At 37.4% G+C, this 22,110-nt stretch overlaps 1 protein-coding gene across 4 annotated transcripts in view; it reads left to right on the top strand.

Moving 5' to 3' along the window:
* The window catches only part of LOC129460239 (transcriptional adapter 2-alpha-like), a 148,013-nt gene that overhangs the window by 52,790 nt on the left and 73,113 nt on the right, over positions 1-22,110 (top strand). Inside the window, exons 3-4 of one of the 4 annotated variants that reach the window (XR_010114880.1) lie at positions 16,534-17,285; positions 20,588-20,640. The gene's annotated coding sequence lies outside the window, so the exon portion shown is untranslated. Of the gene's footprint in view, positions 1-1,702; positions 2,904-16,533; positions 20,320-20,587 lie in introns of those variants that run through there. The other 3 variants (XR_010114879.1, XR_010114882.1, XR_010114878.1) reach the window with 3 other exon arrangements.

Below are 22,110 nucleotides of genomic sequence, written 5' to 3'. Positions count from 1 at the left end.
ATAATAGTAATCTCTTTGGGTAATTTTGAGAATTAGATAAAATCTAGATTAAGTGCCTAGCAAATAGCTGTTCAACAAATGATAGTTATCATCATCATCATCTGCCTTAAGTTGTTTTACTGAATTAAAATTTTTTGCAAGAAATTGTCCTACTTTTTATTTCCTTTTTAAGAAATAATATTTTAATAAATGCAATAATATCCTTAAAATGATTAACATAATCACTGGAACATGGTAGGTGTTCAGGAAATGGTGGTGGTGGTTGTTATTATAGTTGCTTGAATATAAGCCCTTTCACCTCCCTCTTTTCCTATTATGTACTAGCTATACCATTTCTAGTACTGTATTTAATCTCTTTGAATCTCAGTTCCTTCCTTTGTAAAATAGTGCTTTTACTTACTTTACCTATCTCACACAGTTGTTATAAAGAATAAAATTCAGTCTTTGAAAGTATTTGTAAATGCTATACAGATGAGTTAGCATTATTTTCATTCATTGAGGTTACCTTTAAAATATTATTTATAAATCTCTTTCAAAATGATTTTGAGTGACTCTCAAAGATTTTCTGTAAAGAAAGCAGATACCTCTATTTACAACTGTTTTCTAAAAGTAAGTGTAGTGTTCACTTCAGTAGCACATATACTAAAAGGTAAGTGTGTATTTTCTAGTCTTTATGCATAGATGCTGTGATTTCAGGGCAGTTGCAAGATGCTACTAGTCCACCAATCTTCTTCTTCTTCTTAGTGCTGATCTTCTCTCCTACCTCACCTGGAATTTATTAATTAGTGTTTCTAGTTGGGTAGACTAGAAGGGTTTAAATTCTGATAACATGTTCTTATTTTACCTAGAAAAGTAAGGCAAACTTAGGGGTTGAGAGAAGGGACTGTCTCCTACAACTTCTCTGTTGGCACAAAATAATTGATTAGATTAGTGTCACTGTTAGCTAAGAATATCCATTCTAAAAGTGTGAGATCAAAAGTTGAGCTTATTTCAGTGGAGGAGCAAAACATGGTCACAACTACTTAAGAATAAATAGCTCGACAAGCTTTCATGTCATTTATTTCCAACAGAAGGTGGCTGCTTCCCCAAGATGCCTCTCACCAGATGGTGAATTTTCAGTTCATTTTTAACTACCTGCAAAATCATGGCACATGGCTCTGACCTCATTTCATTTTAGAATTCACCTTTTATTTTAGCTTATGATTTCCATCTGAGCAAAAAAGTTCCTTAAAAGGCAGGAGGTCAAAGTCATGGACAAACACACATGTGCATGAATATGTTTATTTTAATAAATAACTTACTCTTGATAATCCGTCTGTAATTCAGAGCAACTAATTTTTGTTGTTTCAGACCAGTTTTCCTTCTTCACCTATGCAACACCAGTTATCTCTATTGACTCAAAAAATGATAACTGATTTTAAATTATTCTAAGGAAAACATAATTCTAAAGACAAATTGGAAGTTCTCTCTATATAGTGCATTTTGAAGTCAATATAAAATCTCTTGGATTATTTATATCAATCCTCATTCCCCAAATCTCTCTTTGTTAGTATTCATGATTGAGAATTTTTTTTTTTTTTTTGAGACTCATTTTCGCTCTGTCGCCCAGGCTGGAGTGCAGTGGCGCGATCTCAGCTCACTGCAAGCTCCGCCTCCCGGGTTCATGCCATTCTCCTGCCTCAGCCTTCCCAGTAGCTGGGACTACAGGTGCCCGCCACCACGCCTGGCTAATTTTTTGTATTTTTAGTAGAGACAGGGTTTCACCGTGTTAGCCAGGATGGTCTCGATCTCCTGACCTTGTGATCCACCCGCCTTGGCCTCCCAAAGTGCTGGGATTACAGGCGTGAGCCTCCGCGCCCGGCCTCATGATTGAGAATTTAGCACAATTATTCTAGGCCTCCGGGATAATCAGGGTAAGACCTTTGAGTAATGAGGAGTCACCAGGGAGTTTAGCCACCACGCCAATCAATTACAGCAGGTCCTTGAATAACCTCATTTTCTTCAACATGGTTTCATTATAACGTTGATGAGAGAAAAAAAATTGATTCCAGCCAAGGCCACTATCTGTGTGGAGTTGGTAAGTTCTCACCACGTCTACATGAGTTTTCTCTGGGTAATCTGGTTTCCTCCCACATCCCAAAGATGCATACATTAGGTGAGTTGGAGTGTCTAAATGGTCCTAGCATGGGCGGGTGTGGGTGTGTGTGTCAGTGTGTGCATGAGTATACCCAGTGATGAAAAGGCATCCTGTCCTGTCCAGGCTGGTTCCTGCTTTGTGCCCTGAGCTGCCAAAATAGGCTCCAGCCATCTGAGCTGGAATAATTGGGTAAGTAATTATCATACTTGTTTTTATTAATCATTTAAAAATTTATACATAGCTCACATTCATTTTAATGTTTAATATTAGAAGTGTTTGGTTTTTATTTAGAAGTTTGGTGATATTTTTGTGACCAAAATATGCTATAGGAACTTAACTCTCACTTATATCAATTAGCTTATGGCAAAATTGGTTTCATTATCTGTTGTTTTGCTTCAAGTCACAGTTTCCAAAAATCTATTGACAATGTTAAGTGAGAGCTTTCTCTACTTTCTTATGCCTGAACTTTTATCACCCCACACTGCCCCCTTAAAGTTAGTTAGAGGGGGACATCTTGCAAAAGGGTACTCCTTGTAGATAGACATATGAGGCCAGTAGAAGGGTCAGAATCTGCTCATTATCACTATTGAGAAAATAAATTACAATAACCCAAGGGTGGACTATTTTGTCCTCTTCATGGGTGCAATTTGGCAAATGATGTTTTAGAGAAATCAAGTATAAATTAATCATAACTGTTTTCATCTTTATTTTCTAGGGTGATTTGATTATTGTACTGAGTAAAACAGATAGGCACTGGGGAAAAGTGGTATGTATATATGAAAAAGATAATAATAATAAAATTATTTATAATATAGTTTCGTAAATAATAATAATTACTCTTGGTATCCACATGGAGTATATTTGTTGCTGTAAACTTTTATAGCATAGAGCATTATAGCAATTATCCATAAAAATGTGAAGTTGAAAAGAACATTTGAGAATAGCTAGTCCAACATCAGAATTTTACGCATGAGGAAACTGAAGCCCAGATAGATTTGGTGACTTTCCCAATGATAAAGAGCTGGCTCATGGCAGAGGATCATATCAGACATAATCCCGTCTTTCAGCTCTTCGTCTGACAGTCTTCCCACTCCTATGCAGACTATACAGATAATTACTTTAATGTTAAAAATTAGTTTATGCACATACTTAAAATTGTGCTTAAAAAGTAGTTCTCTAGCTTGGCCGCACATGGAAATCACCTGGAGGGCTATTAAAAGCACCAACACCAGGTTGCACCTCAGATGGATTACATCACAACATCTGGGGATGGTATCCAGGCATCAGTAGTTGTCAAAGATCCCCAGGTGATTCCAATGACCACCCAAGTTTGAGAACCACTCTACTAAAATAATTATAATGAAAAAACTGATGTCTTCTGTTCCACTGTTTCTAACTCCTTAGTTCTACTTTCCGTGGCCGTTTTTCTCAAAGTTTGGACCTAAGAGCAGTAGCATTGGCATCACCAGTGAGACTTTTATTTTTTTTTTCTTTTTGAGATGAGGTCTCACTCTGTCACCCAGGTTGGAGTGCAGTGGCATGATCTTGGCTCTCTGCAACCTCCACCTCCCAGGCTCAAACGATCCTCCCACCTCAGCCCCCCAGTAGCTGGGACCACAGGTGTGCACCACCATGCCTGGAATTTTTGTATTTTCTGTAGAAGGAGGGTTTCGCCATGTTGCCCAGGCTAGGAGTAAGCTTGCTAGAAATGTACATTCATGGGGCCCACTCTAACCTACTGAACCAGAATCTCTGAGGTTCCACAAAGCTGGAGGCATCATGGTACCTGACTTCAAACTATACTACAAGGTTACAGTACCAAAACAGCATGATACTGTTACTAAAACAGAGATATAGACCAATGGAACAGAACAGAGGCCTCAGAAATAACACCACACATCAACAACCATCTGATCTTTGACAAACCTGACAAAAACAAGAAATGAGGAAAGGATTCCCTATTTAATAAATGGTGCTGGGAAAACTGGCTAGCCATATGTAGAAAGCTGAAACTGGATCCCTTCCTTACACCTTATACAAAAATTAATTCAAGATGGATTAAAGACTTAAATGTTAGACCCAAAACCATAAAAACCCTAGAAGAAAACCTGGGCAATGCCATTCAGGACATAGGCATGGGCAAGGACTTCAAGACTAAAACACCAAAAGCAATGGCAACAAAAGCCAGAATAGACAAATGGGATCTAATTAAACTAAAGAGCTTCTGCACAGCAAAATAAACTACCATCAAAGTGAACAGGCAACCGACAGAATGGGAGAACATTTTTGCAATCTACCCATCTGACAAAGGGCTAATATCCAGAATCTACAAAGAACTTAAACAAATTTACAAGAAAAAACAACTCCATCAAAAAGTGGGCAAAGGATATGGATAGACAATTCTCAAAAGAAGAAAGTTATGCAGCCAACAGACACATGAAAAAATGCTCATCATCACTGGTCATCAGAGAAATGCAAATCAAAACCACAGTGAGATACCGTCTCACACCAGTTAGAATGGCAATCATTAAAAAGTCAGGAAACAACAGATGCTGGAGAGGATGTGGAGAAATAGGAACACTTTTACAGTGTTGGTGGAAGTGTAAACTAGTTCAACCATTGTGAAAGACAGTGTGGCGATTCCTCAAGGATCTAGAACTAGAAATACCATTTGACCCAGCGATCCCATTACTGCGTATATACCCAAAGGATTTTAAATCATGCCACTCTAAAGACACATGCACACATATGTTTATTGAGGCACTGTTCACAATAGCAAAGACTTGGAAGCAACCCAGATGTCCATCAGTGATAGACTGGATTAAGAAAATGTGGCACATATATACCATGGAATACTATGCAGCCATAAAAAGGATGAGTTTATGTCCTTTGCAGGGACATGGATGAAGCTGGAAACCATTATTCTGAGCAAACTATCACAAGGACAGAAAACCAAACACTGCAAGTTCTCACTCATAGGTGAGAATTGAACAATGAGAACACTTGGACACAGGATGGGGAACATCACACACCGGGGCCTGTCGTAGAGTGAGGGTAGCGGGGGAGAGATAGCATTAGGAGAAATACCTAATGTAAATGACAAGTTAATGGGTGCAGCAAACCAACATGGCTCATGTTTGCCTATGTAACCTGCTCATTGTGCCCATGTACCCTAGAACTTAAAGTGTAATAAAAAAATACAAAATTAAACAAAAACAAACAAAAAAACAATATCTGAGGTTCCAGTTAACTGTAATTATTCATGTTAAAATTAGCCTTACCCTATAAGGTATCATTTTTCACTATTTTTAGCAGTATCCTCTATATTTACCTCCATGTCTAAATAATATGTTCATAATCCTATTTCTTGATTTGACAATTTTATACTTTATCTATTGACTTCCTGTTATGGCAAATAAGGATTTATTTAGTTTTTTGTACTTTTCCCCTCTTCTCATCCTTCCAGTAGAGTTCTATCCCAATATTTTGCTAAAGCGATTACTCTGTGTTTATGTTATTAATACTATAAAAATATTGTTCCCTGCAAAGCTAAATAAATCTGGCTTATATACCTTTTATTATATACTTAATATTTTTTTCCTAAGATTAATAATTGCCTGGTTAGTTTATTGGTTCATTTTCTATGTATCTACTCTTAATTTTTAAATATGCACTACTAAATCTGTTGTATGCCTACTAATATAATTTTCAGCTATTCAAAACAAAGATATTTTGCCCATCTCATTTGGAAACCTATGCCCTCACCTCTTCATCCATTTGCTCTGATTTGAACTGGTTATTTTCTGAAGTCAGCTATGCAGTTGACATTCTGGATCTTGCCCTTGACCTTTCTTTCTCACACTATATCCAGTCTGCAGGCAAATATGCTGCCTTTACCTTCAAAATGTATCTGGAGTCTGATCCCATCTCTTTTTTTTTTTTTTTTTGAGACGGGGTCTCACTCTGTTGCCCGGGCTAGAATGCAGTAGTACGATCTCAGCTCACTGCAACCTCCACCTCCCAGGTTCAAGTGATTCTCCTGCCTCAGCCTCCCAAGTACCTAGGATTACAGGCATGCACCACCACACCCGTTACAGAAATGCACACCTAATTTTTGTATTTTTAGTAGAGACAGGGTTTCCCCGTGTTGGTCAGGCTGGTCTCAAGCTCCCGACCTCAGATGAGCCACCCGCCTGGGCCTCCCAAAGTGCTGGGATTACAGGTGTGAGCCACCACACCCAGCCTGATCCCATCTCGACCTCCTCTGCTACCATCCTGCCCAAGCCACCATCATCTCTCTTAAACACTGAAATAGCCTGCTTAACTCTTCCACCCATTCCCCCTTTCAGCTAAAAATGTAGCACAGATCATGTCTCATATACTTATTAGTTAAGTGCAAGTAACAAAAGGAACCATATGCCATTTGGGAAATGTTTCTTTCTTTTTCTAAGTGTGTATATAGGGTAAGGGTTTCGGGCGGAAGTTGGTGGTGGTGGTGAACAGATTACAGGTATGGGAATTCTATATACATTCTCATTGATTGGCCTGTAGCAGATCAATGTTATGGAAGACAGAAAAAAATTTTTAACATTTCCACAATAAGTATTTACTATGCATTGTGAGGTTAAAGAAGTAGAAGATTCTTGCTTGTGAAAATTTACACATTTCTGTAGGAGATAAAACATGTACATATTCCACACTGAAAGAACAAAACAATATTTGATTATATGTAGAAACTAGTATTATAGACTCCTTAGAAATTCAAAGAGAGAATGCAACATTTTGGCTGACTAATAATATATTAAAAGCAGGATTTGAGTTTGAATTTAAAATATGGGTGATATTAATATTTTACTTCCAGTGACTGCAAGGAGAATTTTAGACTGAGATAATGATGATGACATTAAAGGTATGCAACAGGAAGTTTTATTAGGGTTCTCCAGATAAATGAAAAACAGTAAGATAGAAAGGTAAATATTAATAGATTAGATAGAGAAGAGAGTTATGGGAATTGGCTCACATTACTTTGGAGACTGAGAAATTCCATGATATGCCATCTACAAGCTGGAAAGCCAGGGAAGCTGGTAGCATCGCTCAGTCCAAGTCCAAAGTCCTGAGAACTTCGGGCAGTAAGGGGATGCTGGATTAAGTCCCAGTTTTCCAAGATCAGAGAACCTGGAGTTTTGATGTGCCAGGGCAGGAGAAGATGAGTGTCTCAGCTCCAGAAGAGTGAGCAGATTCAGCTTTTTCTTGCCCTTTTGTTCTATCCAGGCCCTCAGCCAATTGGATGGTGCTCATCCATGGGGGAGGGTGGATCTTCCTTACTCAGTCTACTGATTCAAATGCCAGTCTCTTCCAGAAACATCTGCACAGACATACTTAGGAATAATGCTTTACCAGTTATTACCAGCTAGGTATCCCTTAACTCAGTCAAGTTGGCATCCAAAATTAACCATCACAGAAATATACACCCAATTTAAAGAGAATGTGGACCAGGACAATTTGATATGTAAGATCTGTGCCAAGGAGTAGCTGAAAATAAGATGAAATGGATAGATAGGTTTTTATTCATGTTCAGTATCTAGTGGATCAGTACCGCTTATCTTATTGATTTGATTAACCTTTGATATATCACGGGCAATTATAATAGTTCTCAGCTAACTCAAGAAAATAGATTTATTATTACCTCCTTCTTATACATGAGGAAACTTGAGGCGCAAGGAGGTTAAATAACTTGCCTAAGGTCAAAAGACTAAGAATGTGGTGTAGTTAATATTTGAACCTATGCAATCTCATTTCTGAGCCTATGCTCTTAAACACTGCCTTTACTGGCTTTCCTTGTCTATCATATATGTTACAAATATCTTTTCAATTTCTAATTCAGAATTTTAATTTTGTATATGGTCTTTCTTACTGGATGATATTTAAAAATTTTATGTAGAGGCCAGGTGCAGTGGCTCATGCCTATAATGCCAGAACTTTGAGAGACCGAGGCAGGAGGATCACTTAAGCCCAGGAGTTCAAAGTTGCAGTGATTCACTGGGGCCTGTCAGGAGGGGCGGGTTAGGGGGAGGGAGAGCATCAGGAAAAATAGCTAATGCGTGCTGGGCTTAATACCTAGGCAGTGGGTTGACAGGTACAGCACACCACAGTGACACACATTTACCTACGTAACAAACCGGCACATCCTGCACATGTATCCTGGAACTTAAAATAAAATAACAGACAAAGAAAAGTTGCAGTGACGTGATTGTGCCACTGCACTCAAGCCTAGGCAGCAGAGCAAGACTCTGTCTCTAAAATAAATTAAAATTTAAAAAATCACAAAATTTTGTGTAATCAAAGTTTCAATATTTTTCTTAATTTTATTTAGTTTTGTTTCATAAGAAAGGCTTAGTATAAAGAATAATATTTCCTAGTATATTTTCTTTTGAATTTTTAACTTTATGATAATTAATCATGAATCTTTTATTGTATTTGTCTATGGCCTGAAGTAGAGATCTGATTTCACTTTTCTTCCAAATGGCTAGCCAATTATCCTCAAAATATGTCCTTTTTTAAATGGCTTGACATGCCACTTTGATACAGTAGATGTTTAGAAATTTGCCAGTTGCTGGACATTCTACCAATACGTGTTTCATTCTGGTTAAGAAGAATTCTTTTAAAAGCGTAACCCTGGAAGGAATATTAGTTAGAAACACTGTAATGTAAATTAGATAATACTGGGTATCTATTGATACCCAGCAGAGATAAATGTAGCTAAAAATAGTAATTTTGGCTCTGGAGGTCAAATCTTCCTGGGGATGAGGAAGTTAAAAGTAGAAAAGTTAATTTTTAATGTGGCATGAATGAGAGAAACTATTGTCTTCTTCGCAATTGTTGTCATTGACAAAAAGCTCTGACTTTTTTTATGACGATTACTGAAGTATTATCTGGCACCAATTGAAATAATAAGGACTTATAATATGGCTTTTTAGTAAGCAAATCGCTCCAAATTTTTCTAATATTTTTCAGCCTTAAACCAATGAAAAAGCCATAAAAATAGCATAAGGATAAATAGTCCAATGAAGACTCTTTCTTTGTAAATGTGAAACTAAGATCGATTTTGGGAGAAAATGTCAAATCTTTTTATTTCCTCTGGGGACAGCATTATGCAGGTATGTTAGTAGTCTTTCTGTAGAGTATCAGGAAATCCATCTGCAAATAATGAATAATTTCCTCCCATTTCACTATGTGCATGCTCTGAACAATTAATGTCCTTACTTGCCTTCACAATGGTTCAGTGTGATCTAACACAGATTGAGCCATCTGTCTGTGTTTTCTTCCATTTGCAACATTTGTTCTTCCTGCTGATCTGACTGCTTCTTTTCTCTGCTTTCTGATTCAGATTGAGCAAGCTTTCCCAGAAATGTACATGTTAGCCAGAAGCAAGTCTCTTGGACTACAGAAATATAAAATATTCTCCTACTATATTCATCCTGTTAGTAACGTTTTTAAAAACCTTTTTTAAAAAAGTATATTGCCTGGAAAGCAAACTAGGTTCTTCCAGAATTTTTAACCTCTTGGCAAAATCAAATATATGTAAATCTAAAATAATGTTTGGAAGAAATAAATACAATTTTCTGTAAATGTGGTCCTGAGGATCATTAGTGTCTTGTTCTAGTGAAGTTCCAACATTCCTTCTTAAGAAGAGCATCTCAGTACATCCTACTGGAATCAGCTGGCTTCCTCTTGAAGTACATTCTTTTCATGTTCCCTCAGTGAAAGTCTTTTGGTGATAAATCCTGTTTTCATTTTTTTTTTGGATAGTATCTTTATTTTATTTTCCTTCTCAGAAGATCTTTCAATTGTGTATTATTTCATTATCTTCTGACTCTTTTTTTTAAAGCAATGGGGTCTTGCTCTGTTGCCTAGGATGGACTCAAACCCCCTGGCTCAAGCAATTCTCCCACCTCAGCTTCCTGAGTAGCTGGGACTACAGGTGCACAACACCACACCTGGCCCATTGTTGTTATTAAGAAATAAAGCTGTCAGTTTAATTGTGTCCCCTTTGTTGGGTAATCTATCATTTCTTTCTAGTTGCTTTTAAGATTTTCTTCTTGTCTTTGTTGTTTTGCAGCTCCACTCTATGTTGGGGTGGGAATTTGTTTTATTTATACTGTTCGGGATTTGATGACCTTCCTGAATATGATAATTGATGTCTTTCATCAACTTTTTAAAATTATTAGTCATTATTTCTTTAAATATTACTTCTCCTTATTTGAATTACCTCTTCCTGGAATGCTAATTAGCTCGTCTCATTCTATATTCTATGTTTGTAAACCTCTCTATACCTGTCTGTGTCTCTGAGCTGCAATTTGAATATTTTTTCAATTTTATAATCCATTAATTAATTCTAATTAGCTGTATCTAATCTGCTTTTTAACCTTTTGATTGAGTTTTAAATGTCATTACATTTTCATTTTTTAAAGTTCATATGGTTAGTTTTCAAATTTTCCTGATGAGTTTTGTCTCATTGATTTGTTTTTCATTGCTCATATTTGTCAATCCCTGTTATATTTCCAAAGACATAGTTAACAATTTTTTTTATCTAATATTTTCGATACCCGAAGTATGTCAGGGTCTTGTTATTCACTGTGTTGTTTACTCCTGTTTCTGATGGCTTATTTTCTTTTGTGTTTGTGATTTTAAAATTGTTATTAAATAATACTTGGAACTTTATCTGTAGAAATTCCTTGAAGCTAGCATAAATGTATGCTCCTCTAGGGAGAGGGGCCTATAAACACAACACACTCAACTCCACTTAAGTTTCAACCTTCCATTAATGTAGATTTAGGCCCTAAATTCTTGTGAGGGTCAGAAAAAGGTCACAGTTTTCTGTGGAGAGACTTAAGCAAACAAACAAACTTTTATCCAGAGCCAATGCTGAGATAGGTTGTCTATTTAATTACTAGGTCAAGTTTCTTTTTTTTCTAGTTCACTCTTTCCCTGAGATGGTAGGCCTTCCAGGGCTCCACCTTTATGCAGCATGATCTTTGTTCCCATACTGTCTTCTGCACAGTAGCTCTAACCTACCATGACTCAGAGTTGGCCAAGAATTTTCTGGCTTCAGAGTTTTCATATCTTCTTGATCTTGTGTTCCTGATTCACTCCTATATTTGGTGGATTTCTCTTAGTTTATTGCAGGTTCATTCAATAATTAAAGTGAACTATCTTTAATTTTACAGAACATTTTTAGATGTTCTGTGGAAGGAAGGTTTTTTGGATCTCTCCAATATTCTACCATGCTACTGATATTATTTCTCTTTCATTTTTGAAAGACAATTTCACTAAATATAGAATTTTAGGTTGATTTTTATTTCTTTCAACACTTTAAATATTTCACTCCATTCTCTTCTTGCTTGCATCATTTCTGATGAGAAGTCTGCTATGCTTTATTGTCTGTTTTTCTGTATATGTAAGGTGTTTTTTCCACCTTGCTTAAAAAATTAATTAATATTTTTGGTATAACTTCAAGGGGTACAAGTGCAGTTTTGTTATGTTAATGTATATTGTAGTGGTGAAGTCTGGGCAAGATTTTCTTTATCTTTAGTTTTCTGAAATTTGAATATGCTTAGGTGTGGGTTCTTTCTGTTTTTGTATTTATACTATTTGGTATTTTCTGAGCTTGCTGTGTCTGTGGTTTAGTGGCTATCATTAATTAAGGAAAATTATGGGCCATTAATCCTTCAAATATTTCTTCTGCTCTGTTTTTTCTTTTTCTGATATTATAATTATATATATGTTTCATCTTTTGCAGTTGTCCCACAGTTCTTGGATGTTCTCTTCTGTATTTTTTCATTCTTTTCACTCTTTGCATTTCAGTTTGGAAATTTTCTATGGGACTATTTATCTAAAAGGTCATTGATTCTTTCCTCAGCCATGTTAAGTCTACTGATGAGCTCACTGAAAGCATTCTTCATTCCTGTCACTTTATTTTCATTTCGGGCATTTCTTTTTGATTCTTTTGGAGAATTCCCATCATTTTGTTTATATTACCATCAGGTCTTGTGTTTATCTACTTTTTCCGCTAGAGCCCTTAACATGCATTTTAAATTTCCTGTCTTATAATTCCAACATCTGTGACATAACTGAATCTGGTTGTTATGGTTGCTGTATTTTTTCAGACTATTTCTTTCTTGCCTTTAGCTTGCTTTGTAATTTTATGTTAAAAGCTAGACATGTTATATCAGCTAGTAGGAACTGAGGCAAATAGGACTTTAGGAAGAGGATGTATGTCAATCTGGCTAGGAATCAGAGACTTCAAATTTCTCTAGTGTTCTGGGATTTTTGTTTTTATTTTGTCTCCAGTCTTCGTATGTACCTCGTATGTACTGTTCTTCAAAGACAGTCTGTGTCTTGCAGCTCTTTCAGCTACATTCCACTGTTACTATATTTGAGACTTGCCGGTGTGGTGGTAGGGTATGTGGGAGGAGAAGCACTTCATAATTTTCTGATTGACTGTCACTCTTTTAGTGGTCTAAGCCTTGAGTCTATGGCCTTCACCAATGTTTCTGTCTTTTTTTCAGTGTTATAGCATTTATCCCCTACTCTCTACTTGCTGGCTGCAATGTTGTCAATCTGTTTCCTAAGGCTTGTCTCCAGTTGACTATGGTCTCTATCCCCACCCTTAAATGAAATAGGGAGGCCAAAAGGGGCTGAAGTGGGCAGGAATTCTTTTTCCCCACCTGGGATAAGTTATCAGAATTATACTTTGGCAAAGAAGTTTTCTCTGGAGAGTAGGCCTTCGTTATGGAGAAGGATCTACATGTGGTTTGCACATAGATCCCCCTTCAGAAGCCTCCTTTTTCTGCCAGAACCAAGAGTGAATTTTTCTGGGATCTTCATGATGAAAACTTGGTGAAACTCAGAAAAACCATAAAAGTGTGATACCTGCAGTCTCCAGGAGTTTCTTATTCTCACACTAGTCTACACTCAGCCTCCAGCAGTTTATCAAAACTATTACTTTTAAGTGTTTCTAACAGTTTATGTCTCCAGTGGCTTCTGCTCCAAGTTAAGCAGATATAAGTTGCTTTATTTCTCTGGGAGAACATGCCTCTGTGGATTTCAGGATGGTGGTTTGACCCAAAGCATTAGTTCTATGATGGGTCCAAGTAGAGTCATTGATTTTTTAGTTTGATCAGATTGTTCTTGTTGTAAAGAGGTCAGTGACAACTTCTAAGATTTTAAATATTGGAGCTGAAACAAGTTTACTACTGACTTAAGAGTTTCGATATAGTTTGGGTTCTTTGTTTTCAAACAAAAGAAACTGTCTAGCTAACTTAAGTGAAAAGATATTTGTCAGAAGGATATTAAGAACCAAGGCAGCTCTGGGCATCAGTAAACAAGAACTTTAGGAAAGTTTTATCAGCAAAATTTTAGTTAAAACATCTCCACTAAGTGTTCAACTCTTTTCAATACATTTATTCATCTACTCAAGATTCCAGTTTCAGGAATTCTGGGACAAAGGTGTTGAGGTGGCTGCAGAGTTTTTAAATATTCTTGAATTCTTGCATAAAATTAGAGGAAGCAGCTAGATAGCAAAACTATCTGGAGATCATTTACAACAGAACTAGATTATAAGATGTCCCCCAAAGCCTAAAATACCAATATCTTCAGGCCTGTGGTTATCATTATCTTTGTTGAAGAAACCTATAAAATTCAGGATGATGATGATTTTTATAAGGAGGGAATAGTCTTTGGGATGAGCTAAATGAAGGGGGTTCTGAAATGGCTGAAAAAGTTCTTTACTTAATGTAGATGGTAGTTGAAAGATTGTTTGCGTTGTAATAATTCACTAAACCATATATTTGTGTTTTTTTGCCATATCTGTGTTTTATAATAAAAAGGCTATAAATTTTTAAAATTATATTCTGGAAAAAGAATATAATTATGTGGCCTAATTTGTTATACAGGGATATCCTGTATGGGATATGTCAGTCCCATCAGATTGTGTTCATAGGGTTAGAAGTTATTCTCCAAAAGGAAATAAGGTTCCTTCCAGATGGATAAATGAATGCTAGGCCACCCAAACCCAATAATTTTCTATTACAATACAACATTTTTATAGATTTGGGATAGCCCTCTTGTGGTATATATCAATTCTATTATTGTAAGCAGCAAACAAATTATGTGAGTAAGGCCATTCAAAAGAAGAAAGTTCTAAAATTCAGCCACTAGGAAATGAACGAATTAAAAAAATAGTTTTATAAGCAATGGTTTTACAAGTGTTAGTGTGTAGCTAATTAAAGACGACACTTTAACAATATTTATAATGAACAAATATATTGAATATGGAGTACTTTTCCCATTGTTTATTTTTGTTGACTTTGTTGAGGATCAGATGGCTGTATGTGTGCAGCTTTATTTCTTCATTCTATTCCATTGGTCTGTGTGTCTGTTTTTGTACCAGTTACTGTAGTCTTATAGTATAGTTTGAAATCAGGTAATGTGATACCTCTAGCTTGAACTGAATTGAGAATAAATGTGCTGTAAGAAAGTGGAGACAAAAATATAGACTATGGCTAGAAGTCTGAATGAGAAGAGAAAATAGTTGGTGGTATTAGGAGGAATATGAACTAAGGAGTTGATTTTTTAACATGAGAGAAACTAATTATCATCTGAGAGCATGCTGCTAGTAGAGAAGGAAAACTTCACATGGTGAAAGAGAGAGGTAGTAAGGTCAAGAAGAGGTGAGAGAGTCTGGGATCAAGGACACAGCTAGAGCTGTTACATAAGCATATGTAATATTTTTTTCTCTAGTGAAACCACTCAAACATAACTTATATAATTCACATATTACCTTAGTTCTTTGAGGCAACCTTAGATATGGGTGAGACTGACTTAATCCAACATTATCCTGTGGATTGTAGACTTATAAAATTTTTGTTAAGATTTATATGAATTTCCTGGGTGCTTGTGATCTCATAGTCATTTCTTACTCTGGCTCTTTTTTTTCTATTTACTCAGTCTAGTTTATAGATCATACACCACCCTGTTCATGTAACCTATGTTTCATAGCATGTTAACTCAGTTCTGGATTTTGGGCTTTTTCCTTAATAAGGCCATTAAAAACATTTGGCAGGGCACAGTGACTCATGCCTGTAATCCCAGCACTTTGGGAGGCCGAGGTGGGTGGATTACCTGAGGTTGGGAGTTCAAGACCAGCCTGACCAACATGGAGAAACCCCGTTTCTACTAAAAAAATACAAAATTAGCTGGATGTGGTGGCACATGCCTGTAATCCCAGCTACTCAGGAGGCTGAGTCAGAAGAATTGCTTGAACCCGGGAGGTGGAGGTTTCAGTGAGCCAAGATCGTGCCATTGCACTCCACCCTGGGCAACAAGAGAGAAACTCTGTCTCAAAAAAAAAAAAAAAAAAATTCACATTCACAGCATATATATGTAGACATTTTTGCTGAAGTCTGGTAATATGCAGGGATTCATTTCATATGACAGTAAAATAAAAACTCAACTTGAGGTCAGCCTCCTGTACCTTTCTTATTCTTCTCAGTTTCTGTCCTCTTCTCTAAGGAGCAAAATCTCAGTTTCTCTTACTCTTTAGTAGCAGAATAATTTAGTTCTCTATGTCCCCTATACCTAAAGTCAGCTTGAGGAAATCGTGGCCTATCAAAACCCAGTAAAGTGCTCAAAGAACAAATGGGCCTTCTTTAGAAATGTTTTTTTGCATCCCTCACATAAATTTGTAGCCAATTTCAAGTCTTTTTCTTTTTCAGGGCTCATAATGAAAAATATTGTTGTTTTTTTTTAAAGAATATGTCATTAGACAAAATAATACTGTATCTGAGCTGGAAGAAAACTTAAACACTGCCCCTTACCCCTGTATTTTACCAAAAAGAATGAGGCAGGGCATATAGTTTTCATACTCTCGAGCTTCTAAAACTCTTTTATATAAATGTTTTAATTTATAAAACACCTCAAGTTTCCAAACCAGACCATGTTTTTCATTAAGACACCAAAGTCACATAATTTCTTCAATGTTTAATTTAAACTGTGATGTCATTGGTAGGGATCTTTTATTGACCATCATGGTACACTGTCATTACATATTCCTAAAAATCCCTATGTCAGATTTACTATTCTCTCTACGAAGAAAAAAAAAAAATCTGAATTTGCTTTGGTAACTGCTATACCTCACTTTTCTTAAGTTAATGAAGCTTTCCTCTGAAAAAGCCAAGAAGGTTCTATATCTTTTCCTGAGGATGGTTTGTTGAGTCTGTATGGAGAATCAAGAAAACAGTTTATAACATTAAATTTGCCACTAGCTGCTTATGTCAACTAGTTATGTCAGTTATGATATAACCAAACCTAATTATTTATTAATTGCCTCTTCACAGAGATGAAATAAAGAAGAAAAAAGAAAGTGTTTGAGAATAGCTTAAAAATTAAAAGCAACCTAGAAGACATGAACATAGCGAAATGACCCAGTGAGTCCAACATAGTGCTCTAGGGACGCTGAAGTGACCAATCAATGATGAGAAAGATGACAAGTACATATCACATGCTGTCCTCACCTGTGAGACGGTATCTAAAATATCAACAAGAATACACAGGAAGTATTTTAATAGGAGGATAAAAAGGAGCCTGTTATTTCAGAAAATGATGTTCCTGTATCCAAGGAAAATACTCTCCCAGGACAAACACAGCAGGCTTTCCAGGTTCAAGATGTTCCAGATTCCAGATTCAAGAAGCCATTATATTAATGCAAATTTAACTTAATGAAAAAGATTTCATGCTGTGTCTATAAAATGTGATTAGAAATCATTACAGTGGCTGGGCGTGGTGGTTCACGCCTGTAATCCCAGCACTTTGGGAAGCCGAGGCAGTTAGATCACCTGAGGTTGGGAGTTCATGACCAGCCTGACCAACATGGAGAAACCCCGTCTCTACTAAAAGTACAAAATTAGCCGGGCGTGGTGGCACATGCCTGTAATCCCAGCTACTCGGGAGGCTGAGACAGGAGAATCACTTGAACCCGGAAGGAGGAGGTTGTGGTAAGCCGAGATTGTACCATTGCATTCCAGCCTGGGCAACAAGAGCAAAACTCCATCTCAAAAAAAGAGAAATCATTACAGTAACATTAATAAAGGTAAGATGACAAAATATCTGAGGCATGGATAGCATAAAAGGCACCATTACTAAGAGAAGTTACCTATTGCTGAAACATAGAATTGTAAGAATAGAGAAAGTGGGGAGATTACCATCCGATGAGCAACATAAGCTTAGATGAGGGAGGCCTGGGTTTTGTGGAGAAGGGGTAGATGATGACTATAATGTCTGAAGACTAAGAAAATCAGAAAGACTGCTAAACAGGCAAGAACATTTTATTTGATACTGTATGACCACACGTGAAAAGAACATCTTATCTGATTCTGTATGTGTTCGTCTGATTCTATGCATGCCAGTAGTGTTATATTTCTGCACTGGACATGGGAAAATTGTAAACATCAATGATCAGACGTTGTCTAGGACCTTCTGAGGAGTCACAGAATCCTTCAGAAAGAGGAGATTGGAGTTGGTAACTTAAAATTAATGGAATATTGATTGGGCTTGAGATATGTGTGAGCCTAATAATTCACAATTGAACAGTGGAGAATAATAGTGTAACTACCATTTATTGAGTACCTTCACTATACCAGGTACTGTACTACTCATTTTACAAATTGAATCTCATTTAACTTACATAATAAATGAGGCATTTTTTTCAGTTTTAGAAATGAAAAAAGAAATGAGATGAATTAGATGCATTCCAAAGACTGGAATCTGTAACTTAATAGGAAGTTCCAAGATGGCATGTTTATATAAGAAAAGCTTGGTAATCTCAACCCAGGAATGATGGGATAGTATCATCTACTTTGTGCTTTATTGCAGAAGTTAAGACATGAGCTAAACTTGGGTTATTAGTGGAGAAGTAATTATCAAAATCTTGTCTTCACCTTGCTACCTTTTCAAACACTAATCACTAGCTGATATTACTACGCTAAACACGTGAATAGAATCCCAAATATCATGGAGGTTATCTTCCAGTAAGGGAAAAAGATCACAGACAAGTAGATAAATATTAAAGTAATTTCAGATAGTAATATTGCTGTGAAGAAAACGTGATGGTAAGATGGGTGAGGTTAACTTTAATTAGGGTGGTTAGGGAAGGTTTCCCTGAGGAGGCAAAATTTGAGCTGATTGTCAATATGAAGTCAGCCATCTGAAGATCTGGCAGAAAATAATTTCAGATAAAGTAAATATTTGGGAAATTTTCTGATTATTAAATACGGATGGTCTATTTTATAGCCCTGTACTGTTTCAGAATTGACAATATTTCATTGAATGAAGAGTTTCAGTTTGTCCTGGGAAGTATTTTCCCTAACTCTTTTAATATTTAAACACTCAGTGGTCCAGTTTGTTTCTAAGATTCCACTATCAATATACTGGCTAGCCTCTTGTATGGAGGCCTCTTGTGGTCTTTTCTGCTTCTGTTCCTGCTCCTAAAGGAGAAAGCATCTCCCTAGCTGTGTTAGGTCATTTATAAAGACTGCTACAATAATTCCTCCCATCTGTATACATTTCTTTTCTTTTTTTTTTTTTTTTGAAACAGAATCTCGCTTTGTCTCCCAGGCTGGAGTGCAGTGGTGCGATGTCGGCTCACTGCAAGCTCCGCCTCCCGGGTTCATGTCATTCTCCTGCCTCAGCCTCCCGAGTAGCTGGAACTACAGGCGCCTGCCAACAAGCCCAGCTAATTTTTTTTTTTTCTTTTTTTTGAGACGGAGTCTCGCTCTGTCTCCCAGGCTGGAGTGCAGTGGCGCAATCTCGGCTCACTGCAAGCTCTGCCTCCCGGGTTCACGCCATTCTCCTGCCTCAGCCTCCTGAGTAGCTGGGACCACAGGCGCCCGCCACCGCACCCAGCTAATTTTTTGTATTTTTAGTAGAGACGGGGTTTCACCGTGGTCTCCGTCTCCTGACCTCATGATCCGCCCGCCTCGGCCTCCCAAAGTGCTGGGATTACAGGCTTGAGCCACCGCGCCCAGCTAATTTTTTGTATTTTTAGTAGAGACAGGGTTTCACCGAGTTGGCCAAGATGGTCTCAATCTCCTGACCTTGTGATCCGCCCGCCTCGGCATCACAAGGTGCTGGGATTACAGGCCTGAGCCACGGCGCCCGGCTTCCCATCTGTATACATTTCTTTGCAACTGTGATTTTGCTACTTCTTTCATCAAGTGGTGAAATCCTTTCTCTGCACCCTTAAAACTGGGTTGGCGTTCTGACCTGCCTTACCAATAGAATGCAATGGAAGTAATATTTTGGAACTTCTAAGCCTAGGCATCAGGAAACCTTTGAAGCTTTTGCTCTTATCCTCTTGGAATGTTGCCATCACCACGTGAAGATGCCCCAGCCAGTCTCCTTGAGGATGAGGAGACCACAGGGAGACAGAAGGCCAGCCAAAGCTGTCACCACTCAGCAGACTTTTGAGTAAGGCTATCTTGGACCATGCGTCCCAAGTGACCTCCAGATGACAGCATCTGCATGAGTGACCCAATGTGAGGTCAGCAGACAAACCATTCAATTGAAACCAGCTCATGTTTTTGACCCATAGAATTATGAGCAAATAAAATGTTTGTCATTTTAAGCCACTAAGTTTGTTATGCAGCAATAGATCATTATGAAACTAGCTAAGCCCCAGAAATCTTTCTCTGGGGCTTTATGTCATTTTGCTCTGAACTTCAAGTTGCTGACTGAATGCTTCTTCAAGAGATCTCTTGAAAGATGACAGAATACATTACACTAAGCTTTCACTCATTTAAAAAATTATTTCACTTCAAGAATATGTATCAGCAGAATTGAAAGATTGGTTCAACTCTTTGATGGAGAAAGGATTCTTCACTTATTATTCTGAACTAATAGGCATATTATGATACCATTGAACCTGCACAGATAGATTCGTAGTCCCTTCTCACTGTTTCCAAACTCTTGCTTTCTTTTAACACAAACTCTAAATTCCCAGCTTAGAAACTTCTACATTCTGTGCTACTCACCAAATATGGGTATCTGGCATTCTGAGTACCAAAATCTTGACTACTGTTATCTATTGATTACTGGTATTTCAAATACCTGCCATTAGTAGTTGAAAAGGAAATTTTGCTTTGGGATGTTATGAAGATATAATTGAGAGTAGCAGAACCCACATTAATGAAGGAATCATATGTAGTTTTAGCATACTATGTAGCTTGGGTTTTAATTACTGCCTCCTCCCTGTTAAGATTTGGAAGGATAGGAAGACATTGGTTACCGTGATCTTAAAATTTTTCATTACCTGACTACATTTATTTATTTATTTATTTATTTATTTATTTTGCTACTGGCTACACTTATTCTTTTTTTTTTTTTGCTGCTAAACAGATCCAGGTTGAATTTTCCTTCTTCAGTTAAAAAGAATACCTGTTCTGCCTCCTAAAGTGGGTCCCTCACCCCTGAGCAGCCTAACTGGGAGGCACCCCCCCAGTAGAGACAGACTGACACCTCATTTGGCCAGGTACTCCTCTGAGACAAAACTTTCAGAGGAACTATCAGACAGCTGAATTTGTGGTCTCATGAAAATCTGCTGTTCTGCAGCCACCACTGCTGACACCCAGCCAAACAGGGTCTGGAGTGGACGTCTAGTAAACTCCAACAGACCTGCAGCTGAGGGTGCTGTCTGGTAGAAGGTAAACTAAGAAACAGAAAGGACATCCACACCAAAAACCCATCTGTACCTCACCATCATCAAAGACAAAAAGTAGATAAAACCACAAAGATGGGGAAAAAACAGTGCAGAAAAACTGGAAACTCTAAAAAGCAGAGCACCTCTCCTCCTCCAAAGGAACGCAGTTCCTCACCAGCAACGGAACAAAGCTGGATGGAGGATGACTTTGACGAGTTGAGAGAAGAAGGCTTCAGACGATCAAACTACTCTGAGCTACGAGAGGAAATTCAAAACAATAGCAAAGAAGTTAAAAACTTTGAAAAAAAATTAGAAGACTGGATAACTAGAATAACCAATGGAGAGAAGGGCTTAAAGGAGCTGATGGAGCTGAAAGCCAAGTTTCGAGAACTACGCGAAGATTGCAGAAGCCTCAGTAGCAGATGCGATCAACTGGAAGAAAGGGTATCGCTGATGGAAGATGAAATGAATGAAATGAAGAGAGAAGGGAAGTTTAGAGAAAAAAGAATAAAAAGAAATGAACAAAGCCTCCAAGAAATTTGGGACTATGTGAAAAGACCAAACCTACGTCTGATTGGTGTACCTGAAAATGACGGGGAGAATGGAACCAAGTTGGAAAACACTCTGCAAGATATTATCCAGGAGAACTTCCCCAATCTAGCAAGGCAGGCCAACATTCAGATTCAGGAAATACAGAGAACGCCACAAAGATACTCCTCGAGAAGAGCAACTCCAAGACACATAATTGTCAGATTCACCAAAGTTGAAATGAAGGAAAAAATGTTAAGGGCAGCCAGAGAGAAAGGTCGGGTTACCCACAAAGGGAAGCCCATCAGACTAACAGCTGATCTCTCGGCAGAAACTCTACAAGCCAGAAGAGAGGGTGGGCCAATATTCAACATTCTTAAAGAAAAGAATTTTCAGCCCAGAATTTCATATCCAGCCAAACTAAGCTTCATAAGTGAAGGAGAAATAAAATACTTTACAGACAAGCAAACGCTGAGTGATTTTGTCACCACCAGGCCTGCCCTAAAAGAGCTTCTGAAGGAAGTACTAAACATGGAAAGGAACAACCGGTACCAGCCACTGCAAAAACACGCCAAATTGTAAAGACCATCAAGGCTAGGAAGAAACTTTAGCAACTAACGAGCAAAATAATCAACTAACATCATAATGACAGGATCAGATTCACACAGAACAATATTAACATTAAATGTAAATG

Source organism: Symphalangus syndactylus, chromosome 13, assembly GCF_028878055.3.
Source record: "Symphalangus syndactylus isolate Jambi chromosome 13, NHGRI_mSymSyn1-v2.1_pri, whole genome shotgun sequence".
Lineage (NCBI taxonomy): Eukaryota > Metazoa > Chordata > Mammalia > Primates > Hylobatidae > Symphalangus > Symphalangus syndactylus.
Note: the sequence above shows the minus strand (reverse complement) of the source record. Positions and strands in the feature narration are given on the sequence as shown.